Source organism: Triticum dicoccoides, chromosome 5B (genome assembly GCF_002162155.2).
Source record: "Triticum dicoccoides isolate Atlit2015 ecotype Zavitan chromosome 5B, WEW_v2.0, whole genome shotgun sequence".
Lineage (NCBI taxonomy): Eukaryota > Viridiplantae > Streptophyta > Magnoliopsida > Poales > Poaceae > Triticum > Triticum dicoccoides.
In genome coordinates, this window is record NC_041389.1 from 488,417,513 (window position 1) to 488,423,949 (window position 6,437).

The window sequence follows — 6,437 nt, forward strand, 5'->3', positions numbered from 1 at the left end:
AGGGAGGAGAAGGTCATGGGTTAGCTAATGGGTCGTTCGGGAGGTGTAGGGTGGGCTAGTCGGTTCCCTGTTAAGATCTCGGGAATGTCTGATTGCCCCTGTATAGACCCCGTGATCCAAATAGTTATTCTAATCCCAGGATTAGAATAGTGCCACTCTCTCTCTCTCTCTCTCTATATATATATATATATATATATATATATATATATATATATATGATGAGGTGGCTGTCCAGCGCCCTGTGGGCGGTGGTTCCTGTTCTTCTCCTGCATCATCGTCCATACCGTCGATGTCTTCGGAGTCGAAGTCAAGCATGTCGGTTAAGTCATCGATAGTGGCTATTAAGTGGGTGGTGGGTGGGGAACGAATTTCTTCGTCGTCTGCTTCCCACTCGAGCCGGACATAGTTCGGCCAAGAGTCCTCTGACAAAGAGAGAGAGACCTCAATGAATCTAGCACGTCGCCCAATGGCGAGTGCTGAAAGATATCCGCGGAGGTAAACTCCATGATTGGTGCCCAATCAGATTCGATAGGCACGGACGCACGCGGTTCGGAACCTATGGCCGGAGACGAGTCCGAGGGTCCGATGACACAGATCTCTTTGGGGGTGGAGACTGTGTTCGGCTCTAGCGCCAATGAGTGTGCGGCCTCCATGGTGGGGTTTATCCACCCGTCCTCAGATGGCCCATCCTGCTCCGGATTAAGAGCTGGGGCGACCGCAGGTGTGATCTCCCGAACGCCGTTCGATGGCCGATCTAAGTCACGCTCATCGTGACTGTTCGGCACACCTGCCATGGGCTCAAATCCGTCGAAGGTCAAATCTACGCGGATGTTGGCGGTGTAGTTCAGGCTTCCAAACCTGACCTGCTGACTAGGGGCGTAGCTATCAATTTGCTCCAGATGGCCAAGCGAGTTGGTCCGCAGTGCGAAGCCGCCGAATACGAAGATCTATCCGGGGAGGAAAACCTTACCCTGGATCGCATCGCTGTAGATGATTGAAGGAGCCATCAAGCCTTATCGTGACGACACAGTGGAACTCTCAATGAAAGCACCAATGTCGGTGTCAAAACTGGCGGATCTCGGGTAGGGGGTTCCGAACTGTGCATCTAAGGCTAATGGTAACATGAGGTGGGGGACACAATGTTTACCCAGGTTCGGGCCCTCTCGATGGAGGTAATACCCTACTTCCTGCTTGATTGATCTTGATGATATGAGTATTACAAGAGTTGATCTACCACGAGATCGTAGAGGCTAAACTCTAGAAGCTAGCCTATGATTATGATTGTTCTCGTCCTACGGACTAAACCCTCCGGTTTATATAGACACCGGAGGGGGCTAGGGTTACACAGAGTCGGTTATAGAGAAGGAGATCTACATATCCGAATTGCCAAGCTTGCCTTCCATGCAAAGGAGAGTCCCACCCAGACACGGGACGAAGTCTAAAATCTTGTATCTTCATAGTCCAAGAGCTCGGCCAAAGTATATAGTCCGGCTGTCCAAGGACCCCCTAATCCAGGACTCCATCACCCCCTCCACCCAAGGGTGATCCCGTGTTTGAGCTTAAACCTTTACCTGATAATCTTAAATACGCTTATCTTGATGAAAAGAAGATATATCCTGTTATTATTAGTGCTAACCTTTCAGAGCAAGAAGAGGAGAGATTATTGAAAACCCTGAAGAAGCACCGTGCTGCGATTGGATATACTCTTGATGATCTTAAGGGCATTAGTCCCACTCTATGCCAACACAAAATTAAATTGGACGAGGGCTCCAAACCAGTTAGAGATCATCAACGACGGTTAAATCCTAAGATGAAAGAAGTGGTAAGAAAGGAGATACTAAAGCTCCTTGAGGTAGGTATAATTTATCCCGTTGCTGATAGTGATTGGGTAAGTCCTGTCAATTGCGTCCCTAAGAAGGGAGGTATTGCTGTTGTTCCTAATGATAAAGATGAATTGACCCCGCAAAGAATTATAACAGGTTATAGGATGGTAATTGATTTCCGTAAATTAAATAAAGCTACTAAGAAAGATCATTACCCTTTACCTTTTATTGATCAAATGCTAGAAAGACTATCCAAACATACGCATTTCTGCTTCCTAGATGGTTATTCTGGTTTCTCTCAAATACCTGTGTTAGCGGACGATCAATCAAAAACTACTTTTACTTGCCCTTTCGGTACTTTTGCTTATAGACGTATGCCTTTTGGTTTATGTAATGCACCTGCTACCTTTCAAAGATGCATGATGGCTATATTCTCTGACTTTTGTGAAAAGATTTGTGAGGTATTCATGGATGATTTCTCCGTTTATGGATCCTCTTTTGATGATTTCTTGAGCAACCTTGATTGAGTTTTGCAGAGATGTGAAGACACTAGTCTCGTCTTGAATTGGGAAAAGTGTCACTTTATGGTTAATGAAGGCATTGTCTTGGGGCATAAATTTTCTGAAAGAGGTATTGAAGTCGATAAAGCTAAAGTTGATGCTATTGAAAAGATGCCGTGTCCCTAGTGCATAAAAGGTATGCGAAGTTTCCTTGGTCATGGCGGTTTTTATAGGAGGTTCATTAAGGAATTTTCTAAAATCTCTAGGCCTTTGACTAATTTATTGCAAAAAGATATTCCTTTTGTCTTTGATGATGATTGTGTAGAAGCATTTGAAATACTTAAGAAAGCTTTGATCACTGCACCTATTGTTCAGCCACCTGATTGGAATTTACCCTTTGAAATTATGTGTGATGCTAGTGATTATGCTGTAGGTGCTGTTCTAGGGCAAAGAGTTGATAAGAAATTAAATGTTATCTAGTATGCTAGTAGAACTCTTGATACTGCCCAGAGAAATTATGCTACCACTGAAAAAGAATTCTTAGCAGTTGTATTTGCATGTGATAAGTTCAGACCTTATATTGTTGATTCTAAAGTAACTATTCACACTGATCATGTTGCTATTAAATTTCTTATGGAAAAGAAAGATGCTAAGCCTAGACTTATTAGATGGGTTCTCTTGCTCCAAGAATTTGATTTGCATATTATTGATAGAAAGGGAGCTGAGAACCCCGTTGCAGACAACTTGTTTAGGTTAGAGAATGTTCTTGATGACCCACTACCTATTGATGATAGCTTTCCTGATGAATAATTAGCAGTTATTAATGCTTCTCGTACTACTCCATGGTATGCTAATTATGCTAATTATATTGTTGCTAAATTTTTACCACCTAGTTTCACATACCAGCAAAAGAAAAAGTTCTTTTATGATTTAAGACATTACTTCTAGGATGACCCACACCTTTATAAAGAAGGAGTAGATGGTGTTATTAGACGTTCTGTACCTGAGCATGAACAGGAATAGATCCTACGCAAGTGTCACTCCGAACCATATGGAGGGCATCACGCTAGAGATAGAACTGCACATAAGGTATTGCAATCCAGTTTCTATTGGCCTACTCTCTTCAAAGATGCTCGTAAGTTTGTCTTGTCTTGTGATGAATGTCAAAGAATTGATAATATTAGTAGACATCAAGAAATGCCGATGAACTACTCTCTTGTTATTGAACCATTTGATGTTTGGGGCTTTGATTATATGGGACCTTTTCCTGCCTCTAATGGATATACACATATTTTAGTTGCTGTTGATTACATTACTAAGTGGGTAGAAGCTATTCCAACTAGTAGTGCTGATCATAACACCTCTATTAAGATGCTTAAAGAAGTTATTTTCCCGAGGTTTGGAGTCCCTAGATACTTAATGACTGATGGTGGTTCACATTTTATTCATGGTGCTTTTCGTAAAATGCTTGCTAAATATGATGTTAATCATAGAATTGCATCTTCATATCACCCACAGTCTAGTGGTCAAGTAGAGTTGAGTAATAGAGAGCTCAAATTAACTTTGCAAAAGACTGTTAATAGATATAGAAAGAATTGGTCCAAGAAACTTGATGATGCATTATGGGCCTATAGAACTACATATAAGAATCCTATGGGTATGTCTCCGTATAAAATGGTTTATGGAAAAGCATGTCACTTACCTCTTGAACTTGAACATAAGGCATATTGGGCCATGAAAGAGATCAACTATGATTTCAAACTTGCCGGTGAGAAGAGGTTATTTGATATTAGCTCACTTGTGAATGGAGAACCAAGCCTATGAGAATGCCAAGCTGTTTAAAGAAAAAGTTAAAATATGGCATGACAAAAGGATACAAAAGCGTGAGTTTAACGTAGGAGATTATGTGTTGCTATTCAACTCTCGTTTAAGATTTTTTGCAGGAAAACTTCTCTCTAAATGGGAAGGTCCTTACGTTATCGAGGAGGTCTATCGTTCTGCTGCCATAAAAATCAACAACTTCAAGGCACAAATCTGAAGGTGGTGAACGGTCAAAGAATCAAACATTATATCTCAGGTAACCCTATAAATATTGAAACTAATATTATTGAAACCATGACCCCGGAGGAATACATAAGAGACACTTTCCAGAACGTTTCAGACATAAAAAAGGAATAGGTATGTGGTACGGTAAGTAAACTGACTCCAAAACAGTTCTAATGGCAATTTTTCTCCATTTTGGAATATTTAAGAATTTAGGAAAGCAAGAAGTAGTCTGGGAAGGACACGAGGCCTCCACGAGGGTGGAGGGCGTGCCCACCCATACTGGGCGTGCCCCCTGCCTCGTGGGCACCTTGTGTGCTCTCCGGACTCTATTTTCTTGCATGTTACTTCTTTTGGTCGGTAAAAGTTCATTATATAATCTCCCGAAGGTTTTGACCATCGTATCACGCAAAAATCCTCTGTTTTTGTTTCGAGCTGTTTCTGCCACAGGTTAGAGCAATATGTCGTCCCAGGATTCGGAGGGAGAGAGCTATGTGGCTGATTACCTTGCAGACCCTAAGGTCTACGGGGACTTGGAGCATTGTGGCTGGACCACGGAGGAAGAAGAAGACTATGAGCCTAAGAGAAGGGAAGAGACAAGCTCAGATGAAGATGAAGTCCCATTACCTCAACCGGGGGACATGCATGTGGAGTTTAAAAAGTCAAGCCTCCCCGATAAGGCAAAGAAACCCAAGATCGAGTTTATCCCTTTTCGTCTCTTGCAGGAAAATAAATAGGAACTACGCAAAAAGATACTAAGCCTTGAGCGGGAGATCGATGATCTAAGGGAGCGAAATGCCATTCTCAAGTGCAAATTAAGGAAGAAACCTTCATCACCTTCGAGGACATAATCACATGGGTATGGGCACTCCCCTTGGCAACTGCCAAGCTTGGGGGAGGAGCCCCGGTATTGTATCACCATCACACTCTTATCTTTACCATTTTTACTTAGTTCGATCCTTTTAATACTATCTTGATCTAGTAGAATAAAGTTTTGCTATGATTTAGTTTTGAGTTTTGCTTTGTGATCTCTCCATGTAATCGAGTCCGTGAGCTATATATAATAAAGATTAGTGTTGAGTCAAGGGCTTTGCTATCTTGCTATGATCTTGAGAAAATAGAAAGAATAAAAAGAAATAAAATAGTTCATATTGATCTTATTGATAGTAATGACTTCACCATAAAGAGTATGACGCATAAAAGTTGTTGAGAGTTGATAAACATAGTTTTGGTCATCGTTGCAATTAATAGGAAGTAATAAAGGAAGAGAGGTTTTCACATATAAATATACTATCTTGGACATCTTTTATGATTGTGAGCACTCATTAAGTATGACATGCTAAAGAGTTGATGTTGGACAAGGAAGACAATGTAATGGGTTATGTTTTCTCACATCTTAATTAAAGTATATTGTCATGGATTGTCCAATATGTTGAGCTTGCCTTTCCCCCTCGTGCTAGCCAAAATTCCTTGCACCAAGTAGAGATACTACTTGTGCTTCCAAATATCCTTAAACCCAGTTTTGCCATGAGAGTCCACCATACCTACCTATGGATTGAGTAAGATCCTTCAAGTAAGTTGTCATGTTGCAAGCAATAAAAATTGCTCTCTAAATATGTATGACTTATTAGTGTGGAGAAAATAAGTGTCGGTGTACAAAAGTAGGGGCTCTGCTTTTGACCCCTTTACTTGTGTGCGGACAGTCAGAGCCTCCCGCCACAGCCACGCATAACGTGGCAGGAAAGGGGAGCCGGATGAAAGCCAAAGCCACAAGGACGACCGAAGCAACAACAAGGACCAAGGCCACAAAGATCAGATAGGCGTAGCAGGTTCCCCCGGCAAGGACTCTTGACGGGGCAGCCTCAGCAGCCCCGGCAAGACCCTTGCCGGGGCAGCTCGCCCACGCCAACCGAAGTGAGCCATCCTTGAGCCCACCAGTGCTCAACAAAAGCGTTGGGACAGGGCTCGGGAGGCACCTCCGTGGTGGCATGCAGATCTTTGTGAAGACATAAAATACTCAAGATCAAAAGAGGATAGGAAGGCAACTATCCTCACCGAAGGAACCCACAAG